Consider the following 15,651-nt stretch of genomic DNA (forward strand, 5'->3'; position numbering starts at 1 on the left):
CGTATTCCGGAGGCAGTTTGTGAAGCCGTCGGCTTTTGCGTAGGTTGTCCGCTTCCAGTTCCTGGGGGTCAGAGTACATAGACGCGTACCCAGCACCTCCACCAGTTTGTCACAGACAAAGCCACAAAAGACTTCGGTCGAAGCTATAGATCTTTTATATCGTTATCTTGGCATCTTCGTGGTTGTCTTCTTCTGGGAGCCATCCAACATGCCTAGCATGTGGCACCGAATTGCACCGAGTAGCTGTCAGTTGTGTCAAGGTCGTGGCAATATAACACATTCCTATGAAGGCCTCAACAATTTTTGAATGCAGCAAAATAAGAATGATGATGTAAACCAAGTGCAAGCATGGCACAAACCTAATCGAACACACTCAAAGAATCCATTCCACAATGCTGGTCAGCACCTTCGCGCAGACCTATTCCGGAGAAGTGACACCCCCGCCAAACTGGTGGCGTAAAACTCTTGCTTGGGCTAGTTGGTTCATGCTTGAAGTAGTAAAAGCAAGGCGCAGAAGACCAGGACTCAAGAAGAAGAACGCGCCGGTCCTGTTGTTTGTGTTCTTCTTGAGTCCTGGTCTTCCTCGCCTTGCTTTTACTACTTCAAACTGGTGGAAGCAAGTGTCACCTGCTTCAAACCCTTTCCCAAGCTCTGCGTGACACAGGAGGCATGCTCATGTACGCTTTCATTGAGCAGGCGTGAGAGAGTACAATGCATACAGAGGAAACGCAGGAGTAATTATTTTTACATTGTGTTAAAAATGCTTGCAGGAGCAGCACTGTTATATTAACCTTCAAAACTGATTGCAGGAACAGAGCATGACGTAGTGTATATGGTTACAGTGTGAATACTGTCGAAGTAAATTGACCATGCCCGCTGACTGCCTTCTGAACTCCTGCTGCTTATCCATCGGCTATAGGCAAGACCACATGGTTAGCTTAGTGCTAGTCACGGTTGTCAGCAGTGGTACCTCCGTGCCAAGCAATGTCCTCAGGTGACATCAACTGTGGAGGTGGGACCCACATCAGCACATCAAAGCGTCTGCAGATGTCGCTGGACACATTGCTGACACGTCTGATGTTATTATGTTTGGAATCCCATCTGTCTGCACCTCTCATGCAGCCATGAGTTGTTTCGAATGGCCATTTTTTCTCTGTTTGGTGCCATAATCCTTTATTGGATTTTTCTTTGTCGTGACACCTTGTTTGTTAAACAGCCTCTTGAACCTGTCGTAGATGTATGTTTGCCTGAGCCAAGTAGTCGCAGGGGACTTGGATCATGAAGATAACGCCAAATAAGAATGGATTGGAGTGCCTAGTTCAGTATATTGTTATGCTAGAAGAGAAAACTACACAATCAGTGCATTCTACCAGTACTAAGCTGTGGCTGAAACTAGGGGGATAACAAACAAACTTGAAAATGAACGGAACCGTGGAAATGTGTGGTGGGCTAGATTATGGCAGTTTTAGCATTACGGAGCCGAAAACTGTAGAGTACTTATAGAGAGCAAATGAGTGTAGCCAATATACTGGTTGAGAGTAATGGAAGTGGAATCGGACTGATATTCAATGGACATTGTTCATTCAATGGAAAGAGCACATAATCAGCACCGAATTTACCAGAATGAATTTACCAGGGGGAGGGAAACATGGTCGAGGGAAGTGGAGGCCATGGTAGCGTGGTACTATTAAAAAAATTGCCGACGATTACGTTGCTTCCTAATGCGAAATTTGAGCGCAGCAAATAAGCTGTTTCACCTTTTCGATAGATTGAGGCAAAGAAATCTAGCAACACATGTATGCGCTATCACAGAATTTTTTTTTTATTTTTCACACGTATTCCTTTAACAAAGACTCCACTAACAGTTCTTGACAGTCATGAAGGAAGCTTTGTGGTCGGAGAAATAGACTGATATATGTTCGACTTGGTACACCAATGCTTGATTCTCAAAGACGAGATGTATACAAGTGCCTCGCGAGGTTGTCACAGCCGTGGGACGCGTTACGAGCGAGAGGAACGGGATGTTCTCCCGTATAAGTGTTAGGAAATTGCTGTTTGTCTTTATGTCAAGCCGCCACCGATCTGGCTCTCTGATTGCCACCGCACAGGGCGAACGGCAGCGGCAATTTCGGTTCGGGCGGTGCACATATACAGATCCGCCGCCACCGATCTGGCTCTCTGATTGCCACCGCACAGGGGTTGCATTGGAGGAGGAGCGAAGAAAGGAACTAAGTTCGAGCCGGCGCTTTGACAACCGGAGACTCGCAGGAAGAGGGGGGAGGGGGGCGGCGTGTACACCCAGCGGCAAACGATGGGGGCAGAAGCGCGCGCAGCAAGCGGACAACACGATAAAGGGAGGAGGGAAGAGATAGCAGCGACTGACTGATGCCGCTGACGCCGATAGTGATAATAATAATAATAATATTTGGGGTTTTACGTGCCAAAACCACTTTCTGATTATGAGGCACGCCGTAGTGGAGGACTCCGGAAATTTCGACCACCTGGGGTTCTTTAACGTGCACCTAAATCTAAGGACACGGGTGTTTTCGCATTTCGCCCCCATCGAAATGCGGCCGCCGTGGCCGGGATTCGATCCCGCGACCTCGTGCTCAGCAGCCCAACACCATAGCCACTGAGCAACCACGGCGGGTGCCGATAGTGAGTCAACCCCAGCTGCGGAGTTGGTTTCAGGGACAACGAATAACCGGCGCGTCGGCAACTGAAGAGCACCCTATCCGCCACACAAGAACAGGGGGGGGGGGACCCTTTCCTCCTCTTTCTGCATGGCGGCGACGGTGTTCTATGCAGTCACGTTATCTTGACTCTCTAGCGGCGTCAGCGGCATCCAGCGGTATCAGTCGATCGCTGCTAGCGCTGGGGGGATGAAAGGGGGGCGGAGCTGGTTACGAGGCCGACGACGACGCCGACGCGAAACCCAGGAACGGACGGCAAAGAGCTGCGCTCTAAAAACGGCAGGCATAGTATGGAGTCAATTTACACAAGGCAGAATAGCTAAATATCACTGTTACCTTAAATCTTTTCCGTAGATGAGAACCCACTGTTTGTATAAAAATTATGAGAGAGGTCGCTTTTCAAGGTATGCAAAACTTAACACAACTCTGTTGTTTTTTATTTGTTTGTTTTTGGCACTCTGTACAGTACCTTGCACCATAAGCTCCCTACACATCACCCTCTTTCATTGTTTCCAGTTTTTAAATGACACTTTCTTTGCCGGTTCCCCAAGGCTTGGCATTTGTCATATTCTCGCCATAAATATTTGTGACAACTTGGGTCACTGGGTATGTACGCAAATAGACAACCGGCTGCTGATTATTTTATGGCGCAGTAGAAAACTTCGGCACACTGTATTTGCAACTGGGTATGTGTTCATTCTTGGCTAATCCGCCAAAATGGATGTGCCACCGTGCCACACGGGGTATGAAACCTTAAATGAATTTAGATACGTATTTCTCTGTGCATACACCTGTCATTACTGGACCTTCTACGCATGCTTTATCACTTTTTGGGGCTTGTAGCGCAGCTGAGAAAGAGCAAAAAGGAAGGTGGAAGGTGTAATAAAAGGGAACGGAAAACAGAGTGAGCGCTGTTCCCCTTTCATTACCCCTTCCCCTTTCTTTTTGCTCTTTCTGAGCTGCACTACAAGCCCAAAAAAGTCATGACATACCAGTTCGCCCAAACTGCCACGCTTTTGATGTTTTATTACCTTGGCTAGCTGCAGACCTGCTCAAGATTGCCCGCCACGAGTTTAAGCACATGCTGGGACTAAAAATCGTGCATGCATTTTCCAGCCCATGAGCGTGTCTATTGCACATGGTATTCAAGTAGACTTCAGGTGACTGGCGCTGCGGCTGGCGTTTGGCACGTTTATCTGAAAGTTGCTAGAAATCTGCGTTGAACTACAAAGTCCTTGCCACCAGGAATGACAAGAAGTCAGTTCCTGTGATAGAATTATTTGTTAGTTAGAGAAAAGGTAAAATTTAGCAGGAACATTAACCATGTTTTGAAGTTTCCATCCTACTTATATTACAGTTGAAGCTAGCTTGCTTGTCCGCTTACTTGTGCTTAGAATTAAAGCACAACAAGCAGAGTAATGTCTTGTCAGGGCATTATCCACAGAAAGGGGCCAGTTTTCTCATCTCACCCTATTGTTTGGGCTGTTGCTGGTAGTTTTGGCCACACAGCAGCCAGTGCAGTGCCGCTGAGTGTCGTGTGCCGATGTGCCAGTTTTTTTTGCGTGTGGACACTCCTCCCACGAGTTCCTTCGATGTTGTCTTGACGAGGGCCGAACAGTGAACGAGCCAGTTCTTCTCGAAATTTTATAATTGGCATAGGGTTTCCTTCAAGCATGCCATGAATGTTGCACGCATTTACGATGGCACTTCCAACAAGTAACTCAACAGCTACCTTTCTGTACCACTTGAGTCCCTTTCTAAGGCAGTTGTGTCATGGCGTCATTTGGTCACGATAGTCGACGCCTTCTTTTGCCGCATTGTAATCGAGAACGTCGTGATGTTTCGTAATTGATGTGCCGTCCTTCGTCTTCTTCCCGTTGTCCACCAAAGTTGCTTTATATTTGGCGATAGATGTGAGTATCAGAACGGGCCTCTTGTCCATCCACTTCAGTACCTTCACTACATCTGTGGACTGAAGTCCGGTAACACTGCAATTTGCAACCTTTACTTCAGTGACATCTTTTCGCAGCCATTTCCTTGCTGAGCGAACTGTGCCACAAATGAAAGTGTCTTCCTGGTGATGATTGTCTCAGTGAAGCCTCAGTTTACCTTTCGACAAAGGAACTGGCGTATCCTGGGAGCGGCACTTAGAAGTTGTTCTGTATTGTGGTCTCCTTGTGCGATGCAGATGATGGCCATGTTTCTTCTTGTTGTTTTGATCCTTGACAACAGCTATTTATTCCTGTGTCAAGAAATAAAACTCTCAGTTGTTAGTGCGCCTACTTGGTTGTCTCGTGTTTCCTTCCTTCGTCCATTGTTTTATTTTGGCGCCTTCGTTGTAATCATTCCTTTAGAAGGTGAAGAGTGAGCGGCAAGCTCATGTAGAAGTTGTCCACCTACAGCGGGCACCCGACTCCCTTGCTATTTTGCAAGAGTTTCAAACATACATCTTCGGCGTGTCCGATGCCAACTTGTCAGTCAGACTTTCCGGCATATACATCAACCTTTTGCGTGTAACCGTCTTTTGTACGCGCCTTGAGGAGCCTGACTCTGTACTTACGGGCTTTTCGTGGAATGTACTGTCTGAACGAACATTGGCCACGCCGTGGCACTATTGTTTCATCTATCCCGACCTGCTTTCCCGGCTCAAGCAGTGGCAAAAATTTTGGTTCAATTTCTCTATCAGAGACTGGATCTTGCAGACGTGATCCTGCAACTCTGCAACCAGTTCATTGTCCGCAAAATGCCAGAACCTCAAAAGTAGAAAAAAGGCGGTCACGGCTCACATTTTGACGAATGAGTTCAACGCCACACAGGTTACTTTTTGCCCAGTAGTGACTCAGAGTAGGAAGATGGACGAGACCAATACAAACCAGTATTCCAACAAATGCTTTCGTTTGTTGGAGATCGGTTTCGATCCAATTCTTCAACTGTGATTTTGATTTGGGAGTAGGAAGACGGAAGAGAACAATACAAATCAGTATTCGAATAGATGATTTAATTTCTTGCACATCGGTTTCCGTCCAATTTTTCAACCGTGATTTAGATTTGGGAGTAGTTGACTCCAACAATTGTGTGAACCTGTTTGTTTCATTGACTATCATTTGCCTGATATCATCCGTAATAAACAGTGAGTATAAATATGGGGCATGATGGCTAGATGGCAACTGAATTATAGTGGGTGGCCAAGAGTGCGGTCTGACACTAGGCGAAGTGGTTGTTTCCGGTGTCCATTTCTCTAGTGAGGGGCTGATAGAAATTAGAGTATCGTAGCCTGAAACATTCGCTTCAGAATCATCAGTGAGATTCGACTCTCCATTCGACGTGCTGGCTGTCTGTGACGGTACGTAAACATTATCTTCGTCACTGATTTCACTGTCTGTCCACTGCTGAACATCTAACACTGAAGCATTTGACATATCAGCCGTTGATCGCGAAGTTGCTGGTGCATTCTTCTAGCCGAAACTAAGTTTGTTTCTCTGTGTTGTGCTTCTTTGTATCCGCAAGAAGCATGAGGATCTATTAGACAAGCTGAAGAGCTTGGGAGTAGCAAGAAAAACGCAGATACTTAGCCCAACGGCACACATTTCAAAAAACAGTGGCGAAAAGTTTGCAAGCAATCCAACTGAGAAATATGCCGCCACTCCATTCTTCGAAAGATATGTGCCACCCGTTGTCTAATGCAATAAAAAGATATACTAGTTGCAATTTCAAACCTCAAATGGCAACACAAGAGGGAGAATTCTTGCGTGTGGGTCACTGGTGGGTCACGCCGCACACAGCATAAAAACGCTATCATTGAGTACATCGTGGACTGCCGGTGGGTCATAGCATTTAACGTCAGAGAATTATTCTACTGGCTATCTTGCTATCTTAACCTCACGCAACAAAATTCACACACACCTCTGCGTTCAAGCGTCATAATGTGATAATAATAATATTTGGGGTTTTACGTGCCAAAACCACTTTCTGATTATGAGGCAAGCCGTAGTAGAGGACTCCGGAAATTTCGACCACCTGGGGTTCTTTAACGTGCACCTAAACCTAAGCACACGGGTGTTTTCGCATTTCGCCCCCATCGAAATGCGGCCGCCGTGGCCGGAATTCGATCCCGCGACCTCGTGCTCAGCAGCCCAACACCATAGCCACTGAGCAACCACGGCGGGTGCATAAAGTGATCGCTGCAGCAAGCAGATGAACGCCCCTAACTTTGCTGCCGCATAGGTCGAGCACAGGCTGTGACCTACCGGCGACCCACAATGCAGTTAAACTGTAATTAAAGTTACCCTAATTAACTGTGCTTTAATCAACTTTGCCCTAATTAACACCAAAGGTTGTGGGTACGAGTACCTAATGAACTCTATATAAATTACCTGTGCATTTATCAACTTTGTCCTAATTAACACCAAAATACGTGGGTTCGAGTGCCTTAATTAACTCTATAATAACTGTACCTTCCTTTTTTGCATGATTAGTGGCATCAATGTGGAAGAAGACAACGAATGCGCGAGCAGTGTCGCGAGCGCTCCGATTAACCGTGCCTTTTGTTTGGCACGATTAGCGGCATCCATGTGGCAGCGATGTGGAAGACGACAAACGTGTGAGCAGTAGCACGAGCGCTCCGATTTTCTGTACCTCACAAAGTGACCTTGAAACAGAGATCTAAGGCTTTCGTCTTAAAGGGGCCCTCATCAGGTCTGTGCATATTGAGTTGACAAGCGCAGTGCGTACGTACAATGCACGCTAACGATCGTGTCTACTATGTATTACCACGGCCGGTCGATCCGGCCGTGGTAATACACGGCCGCACAAGGTGCGGCCCGCTGTGTCGCGCCTGAACGGCGTCTCGGGCCTAGTTCTCCGTGCGTCCGCTGCGGCGCCACCACTCGGGGATGGCTGCTGATAGGGAGCGCCTTCACAGCTGCCTCGGCACGCGCAATCTCCACTCCAGTGAAGGCGTAAATAATGCGTTTTATATTTGAAAATTGCAGACAAAATCTTTTAAGTCGTCATTGGAAGTGCTGATTACGCCACAAACGCCAACAGATTGTCACAGGTGTGGAAATCCGGGCAACCGTCACGGATGGCGTTCAGGCATATTAAGAACGCTATCCGTGACGATTGGCCGTACGATGGACGACCGGATGGTGCACTTCCATCGAGAGGTTCTGCTTGAAATAATCTATCAGTATTTTTATTCACTTCTCGTGAACACGTACGCAAAGTAAAAACTTTACATAGGGAGAACTTGTACAGAGTTTCCCAAGTAATGCAAACTAACTTAGATGAAATAAAAACGCTTATCATTGCAAATAATCATCAGTAGATTGTTTCTCATGAAAACGAAGCATGTTGAGTGATGCTAGAGGTTATCTAAGGAGTGCGCCCCTTTTAACGAAGCTTCAGAAGGTCTCTGCTTCGAACATTTGAGCACGCTTTCCGTAAAACACATTCCCGCAGGATTCTTTCATTGTAGGCAGGTTTTTTTTCCCCTGAAGTGGCCACTTGGTTGCTGATAAAAACAGCAGCTTGTCTCCTTTTTCCGCTCTTTGTAATACCTGAACAAAGGACTGAATTTCGTTGTTGTTTTCATAAACTAAGAGGCTGTTTTTCATTTCGTCCCTTTCGGACTGCAATTTTTTCAACTCTTCTCCTTGACGAGCAACTTTTTTTTTCTATCTCTTGACTGCTTTCTTTGACTGTTCTAGGACGTCCACAATATCTAATGAAGTTTGGCAGGCCTGGTCAACAGAAAAATTACGTTCAAAGCATGATTCTAAGGCAGTCTCTGGAACTAGAGCTTCTACCTCGTCGCTGAGAAACTGCAAGGCATTTTCGATGTTGGGGCTTTCTGATGAGCTGCCTCAATTATCGCTTGCCTCAACTACTGTGTGATCAGTAAAGTTTCTTCGATGGCGTTTTTTGGGCTGCACATTCTCTTTTTGCAGGTACTGTGGATACTTGCAAAACACGATCGGTACCGCATTCGGAAGCAGGAGCCTAAGTTTCGTGTTCTTTTTGTAGTCACTTTCTGTAAAGTGCAGGAAACATACCAGAGAGATATCGCTCGGTTCCCACTTGCTTCCTTTTCCCGACACTCCTTGGCGAGAGATATTTTTCAGCCACGCTTCTCGACGCTCCAAGTCGCAGGGGAACTCGTGATATTTCACAGTCGGGTCCTTTTTGGCATTTGTGTCGCAGAGTGGCACACAACAGTTGCGCGGCATCGCGCCACATTAACGAGGCTGGCTACGGCACACACGCACACCGAAGAGCCTTAACAACGCACAGCAAACACAGGCAAACTTGCTCACACACACGCACGCGAAAAAGCACGAGATTGATGCATATCGCACCACGCAAACACGTTCTGACGCGAACCAACTTGCTCACACACACGCACGCGAAAAAGCATGAGATTAGTGCATAGAGCACGAGGCAAACACGTTCTGACGCGAGAACCAACGCCCGCTTAACCCCGGCGCGAAGACGCGAAAGCATCCCCGACCGGTGGCGCCCTCATTAAGGAAAGCGGTCGCAACTGTAAACTCGGCCGAGACGCGCCCGCCTATTGTCCGCGGCGCGACGTAGCTGGCCGCAGCTTGCTTTGCATCGAGCGGCCGTGGTATTACATCCCTACGTGGCGCGGAAAGAGCTTAAATTTCAAACCATATTGCCATCTCCTCACGGTGGCCGCGCTCCCAGACCGACAGTTGACGTGAATCTCACAAGTGCACCTACGCACACGGCAGTGCTGTGATATCACTCACAGGGACACGTGTCTTCGATAATTATTGAAGGCAACATCAGTTATTTGTTGAATCTATTGCTTCAGTGGACCACTTAAAGTTTAGAGAAACAATAAAAGATACAAACCAATTGTCTGGGTGCTTTTGTTTTACTTCGCACAGTAGCAAGAGAGATGAACTTCCGTTTCCTCGGCTCTTTCAGACATTTGCGCGCAGAAACGAAACTAATGTCATTTTCTACCGTGTTCCAGCACTTCGATCATGCTCTTTCATCCTCTCGCGTCTCTCTCAGTGCTGGGGCACTGACTTATACCGCCAATCACGTGTTCTCGTGCAGAGCGCGCATTATCGTCCGCTACGGGAAACGAGACAAGCGCGACAGCTCGCGCGCGACACCGTCAGCGGAAATGTGCCGGTGATGGTGTGGAAGAAGAAGACGGTGTAAAAAGAAGACGGCAGGGTATACCCACCGCGCGATCTCTCGGATCCGGTATTGGAGAACGCAGTGAAAGGATTTTGCTTCCGGAGGCGAGATATGGAAAGTAGAGAGCGACGCTCGCCTCCCGAAATCATGGGTTCGCGGCACTTCAGTCATTCTCTTTCTGCTGTTAATGAACCAATTTGAAAATTTCTTGCGGTAGAACACGTCTTAGAGGGCGCGTAATAACTTTCAGCGTATAATCAAAATCTGTTATGTAGCCTCTGAGGGGCCCTTTAAAACAAACTCGGTAAAAATCGGGTGGGCGTGGAATGCTGTCACAGCTCCATCGAGCTTCACAGCCATATTGCCATCTCCTCACGGTGGCCGCGCTCCCAGCTCGACAGTTGACGTGAATCTCACAAGTGCACCTACGCACACGGCAGTGCTGTGATATCAATCACAGGGACACGTGCATTGCTGTGAAACCTGTGGCAGAAATAATTATCATCATCTTCATCAACATCAGCCTTGTTACGCCCACTGCAGGGCAAAGGACTCTCCCATACTTCTCCAACTACTCCGTTCATGTACTAATTGTGGCCATGTTGTCGCTGCAAACTTCTTGATCTCATCCGCCCACCTAACTTTCTGCTGCCCGCTGCAACGCTTCCCTTCCCTTGGAATCTAGTCCATAACCCTTAATGACCATCGGTTATCTTCCCTCCTCATTACATGTCCTGCCCATGCCCATTTCTTTTTCTTGATTTCATCTAAGATGTCGTTAACTCGCGTTTGTTCTCTCATCCAATCAACGTGACCACAGTAGTTGGTCACGTTGATTTGTCTGAGCATATAGGTTCATGTGCCACATCTACCTCTGTGATGAAAAAATAAGCAAGAATGTCAGCTGCTACGTGTCGACGCATGGATGTGCTTTATTACAGTGGCAGAAATAGTTTTATGAAATCAAAGGACTGCATAGCACGCGCTCTCGTGGTGTGCTAAGTGAATGAAATTATTCGTTGCCTGCCTGCACAAACGTTTGCATCTCGAGTGAATTTCGAGTACACCGTAATAATGTGCAGTTCCGTCGAGCTTCGCAACACTATACGCAAACAGTGCTGTAAAGTTAGTAGTAAAGGTACGGTGTCATGAAACCAAATGAATGCATATACCACGCTCTTGTGGTGCGCTGCGTGACGAAAGCATTGGTTGCCTGCCTGCACAAATGTTTGCACCTCGAGCGAATATCGAGCACACCGTAAAAATGTGTAGTTTCGTAGAGCCTCGCAGCACTATACGCAAGCATTGCCGTAAAGCTAGTGGCAAAAGTGCGATATCATGAAACCAAATGAATGCATATACCATGCTCTTGTGGTGTGCTGTGTGAATGAAAGCTTTGGTTGCCTGCCTGCACAAACGTTTACATCTCGAGTTAATCTCAAACAGACCATAATATGTGCAGGTTCGTTGAGCGCTTCACCGCGTTATACGCAAGCACTGCCGTAAAGCCTGTAGTATAAATATGGTATCATGAGGTCAAATGAATGCATAGACCGCGCTCTTGTGGAGCACGAAGTGACAGTGGCGTAGCAACAGGGGGGACCGGGAGGCCGTGGGCCCCGGGTGCAAGAGGCCAGAGGGGGGGGGGGTGTCATATACGCCTGAAAACACCCCTCTTTCCGCTGGCTTGACTGGGCGCAAATGGCAAAGAATGCTTCGGTATCCAGTAGCCCGACCTCATGTACCCGATGCGCTGCGCCACAGAATTGTCGGCTGCAGCTCTGTCAACACCCAAAAAATTTAATTCGCAAAATGGTCGCTAATCTACTCGCCTTAGCGGAATGTTTCATGTGGGGTGCGCTCGTGCGGTGCGTTCATGCTGGGAGCAGGAGTCACAGGAGTCAGAACACCCAGCGAAGACGAACAAGGACATCAGCAAGAGGGCGTTCAACCAGCGCGCCCGGCGCTTGCGTTTACAGCGAAGCGTTCATTGAGAGCGACGTTGCATAAGTCTTCATAAGTCTTCATTCATAAGTCTTCTGGATCGTCTTCAGACTCGGTGCGGCCGAAGAGTTTGGCGGCGTATGACTCGACATGCTGTAGTCGCAGGCCCGCCGCGATATTCGGCTCGCTTTTACTTCCCCTCTCCCGCTCGCTCCGAGAAGTCGCTGCGAAACCTGCCGTTATGTTTCACGCTTTCCTTCTTACCCTCGAAAGTTTAAGAAAACTGTTGTTGTTGTGTGACTTCATGTCACAAGTACGATGTCTGTGTCAGCTGCACAGAATTTTGTCTAAGAAAGGTGAATGTTGTAAGGATATTTCCCGATATTCTACGAAGTTATGTCTTTGTGATTACTAGGAATTCGGTAGCGTGAAAAATATGGCAGATAAGTAATAACGATATCCTTAATAATCCCTTAATTAGTGCTTATAAAGTAAGCACTTCAATTCGAGAATTGACGACTCAAAGTCATATTATTAACTCAACAAAAGCTTCTTAAACAAAATCGTTTTGCGTGCTACAACCTACAGTACTTTGGCACTGCGGGCGGCGCCCAGTATGGCAGCAGAGAAAGAAATATGAAATAGTGGACCAGTGACGTTGATAACTCAACACTCTCTATTGCGAGTGCAGACCGAAAGTAGTGCGAGCTTTCGCTGGCATGGGCTTCATCGCGGCCTTTTCTTTTTCTTTTTTTTTATGGGGACGCCAAGAATCGACGCGAAGCGTGCTCTGTTCTGTTCCCAATCCTTTGGTGGTACCGCAGCTCGGATAATCACGTTTGTCCGTATAGCAGCAAATAAAAACAAGGCTTAATTGATCAGAATGAAGAGAACTCGTAATTGTCATAGCATTGGCGCCCGCGCAGCAAAGAGGCAGATGGCGTTTTGCGTTTTTCTAATATGGTGGGGAGATCACCGTCACTGACACACAATTATTGTTTTTGTTCAGGGCTGCTCACAGCCAAAATACTGCGCGCCATATTACCTACGACGATTTTTGTGAAGTTGTTGTTGGGCATGATATGAATGTCGGCCTTCAATTTTTCAAATGCAATGTTGCCGCTAAAATTGGTAATTAAAACTTTATAAAGATATATTTTGTTACTTGGGACTTGGGCCGTATTTGTCACGATGCCGCATTTGTATTGGCTGCCAAGCCTTACAGTCTGACAAAATATGTGCACATACGCTTATCACACGTTATCAGTGCAGCATCCTGTGTTATTTGGCGCAGAAAAAACAGCGTGTATACCAGCTGTATTCGCCATCTCTGGGAAAGAAAGCGAAGGAGAGGGGGACCCCGGGGACGTGCGCGTTATCCAAGGCGGCTATAGCCGTACTGGTGCTGAAACCCGGAAATTGTCGATATCCTCGCCTTCCTCGATAACACACGGAGGGGGGGGGGGGTAACAGAAGTCCTATGGGCCCCGGGTGCCAGCCGATCTAGCTACGCCACTGCAAAGTGAACAAAAGGATTCGTTGTCTGTCTCCACAGTAGTTGGTCACGTTGATTGGTGTGAGCATATAGGTTCATGTGCCACATCTACCTCTGTGATGAAAAAATAAGCAAGAATGTCAGCTGCAACGTGTCGATGCATGCATGTGATTTACTACAAAGTGTAAGAGCAGCACATTTTACTGCGTGAGTAAACCACTTATGCAAACAGTATGTTCCCTGAACATTGTAGCTATTTAATATCCTAGTAAGTGCGTCTGTAGTGGAGGTTGCAGTTATTTTTTTGTTGCTGTTGTATTTGCAAAATTAAATAACTTGATGCTTTCTAAAAAAAGCAAATTTCGCAATGGTACGTGTACTGCGTGAGCAAATTAAGAAGACAGCAAATTAATTTGGTTAAACCAGAGGAATATCTGCAGGTAGGCATTTATAGAAACGTACAGAGTATTTTTTTGTTTCGCAAGTATTTTCAGTGTAAGTAAGGAGTAGCGTATGCGTCCAGCGCTGATCTTTCCCTATTTTATTCAGGCTGTTTGTTGAACCTTGATCCAACAAAGACGTAACATTCAGCACTCTACTTCGTTACATCAAAATTTTGTTACAATGGAATACTGCATTCTGCTGTACGTGCCGCGAATGCGCCTCAAAAGTTTGGCCCCTCTAAGGAAGTCACTGTTGTATCGTAGCGTCTAGGAAGCCAAACATGCTGGGACGGGGCAGTGGGGGAAAGAACACTGATTTATCGCACATGTATAGGATTTAGAAAGGGGTGTGTCTTTTTATCAATAACAGATAAGTTGTTTGCACACCATGCACATGGTGTATGCGTTTGGATTTACGATGCGCTTGCGCGGAACACGTGTGGCGCTCGGCGCCCAAGATATGATACATTTTCCTTTGTTCCAAAAACAAAACAAGAAAAAAAGAACATCATTGAAAATTGCCAGGCACTTTAGTTCAAGTCCCTTGCGCGAAGTTCTGGTCGTAGGCCAGACGTTGAGGCAGTCGACGTTGTCTGAGCGACCTCCGTGGGGCGGGTGTGGACGAGACACTTATTGGGGCGCCGGGCTCAGAGGGAATATACGGGGCTGTACATTCTGTGTAGGTAGGTGCCGACCCATTTCTTCGGCCCGAGTTTCCTTCGATGTCATCGTCGTCGTCTTCCTGTACGTTGCGTCGGAAGGGCTCCCGGGTCTGTAGTAGGTGCTGCCCGTTGCGCCTCAACACCGTCCCGTCTTCTGTGACGCCTGTATATGGCCTCAGGTAACCAGCAGGCTTGAGAACCTTCGCTTTCCTGTCCCATACACCTTTCTTGATCCGGACCGTATCTCCAGGGCTCAGGCGTGCCATTGATCCCCTAGAGTGGTCTGTCTGAAGGTGCTGGAGCACCTCGTGACTGGGGTTGCCTTGAACGTCGGGAATTGTGCGGCGCCTTAGTCCCATCAGCAGCTCAGCGGGCGATGCGCCGCACTCGAGTGGAGTGGTCCTGAAAGCAAGCAGTCCCAACCAAAAATTTTGTTTCGCTTCAGTCGTTTTCTTGAGGATATGCTTAGTTACGTGAATGCCTTTTTCTGCCAACCCGTTAGAACGTGGGTATCCCGGGCTAGACGTGACATGCCTAAAATCGTACAATTGTGAGAACAACGCAAATTCACGACATGAAAATTGAGGGCCGTTGTCAGAACAAACTTCGATGGGAATGCAGTGTCTAGCAAAGAACGAACTTGCTACGTCAACTACTGTTTTGGCCGTGGTGTCGTTGAGCAGTTCCGCGTCGGGAAAATTTGACAGGGCGTCGTAAACGCACAGGTACGACCTCCCGCCGTATTCAAAGAAGTCAATGCCGACATGGTATCATGGTTGGTCCGGCACAGGGCGCATCAGTAGAGGCTCTCGAGGTTGGCTATATGCATACTTTTTGCAGATAGAACATGTCTAGACGAACGATTTTATGTCCGAGTTCATTCGCGGCCAAAAAACTAATTGTCTTGCCCTGGCATTGCTCTTGTTGATTTCCAAGTGCCTTTGGTCATTTATTTTCAATGCCTCTCTTTTCATGTTAGCCGGAATAACTACTTTGCAGTCTTTGAGAAACACTCCTTTCACATGTGATAACTCGCCTTCGAATCGTTTCCACAGCCCCTCCAAGCATTTTACAGCTTCTGAAGCTCACAGCACGTTTCTTAGCTGTTCGTCACGAGCCGTTTTCGCAGCCAGCCGCCTCCATGTGTTCTCACTAACAAGTGAGAAAACCGTACTCACCGCATGCACCTCTACATCATTGCTGTCGAGGTCACAGTCCGTTGTCTTGGTTGTGGCACGCGA

This window comes from Dermacentor variabilis, chromosome 6 (genome assembly GCF_050947875.1).
Source record: "Dermacentor variabilis isolate Ectoservices chromosome 6, ASM5094787v1, whole genome shotgun sequence".
Taxonomy (NCBI): Eukaryota; Metazoa; Arthropoda; class Arachnida; order Ixodida; family Ixodidae; genus Dermacentor; species Dermacentor variabilis.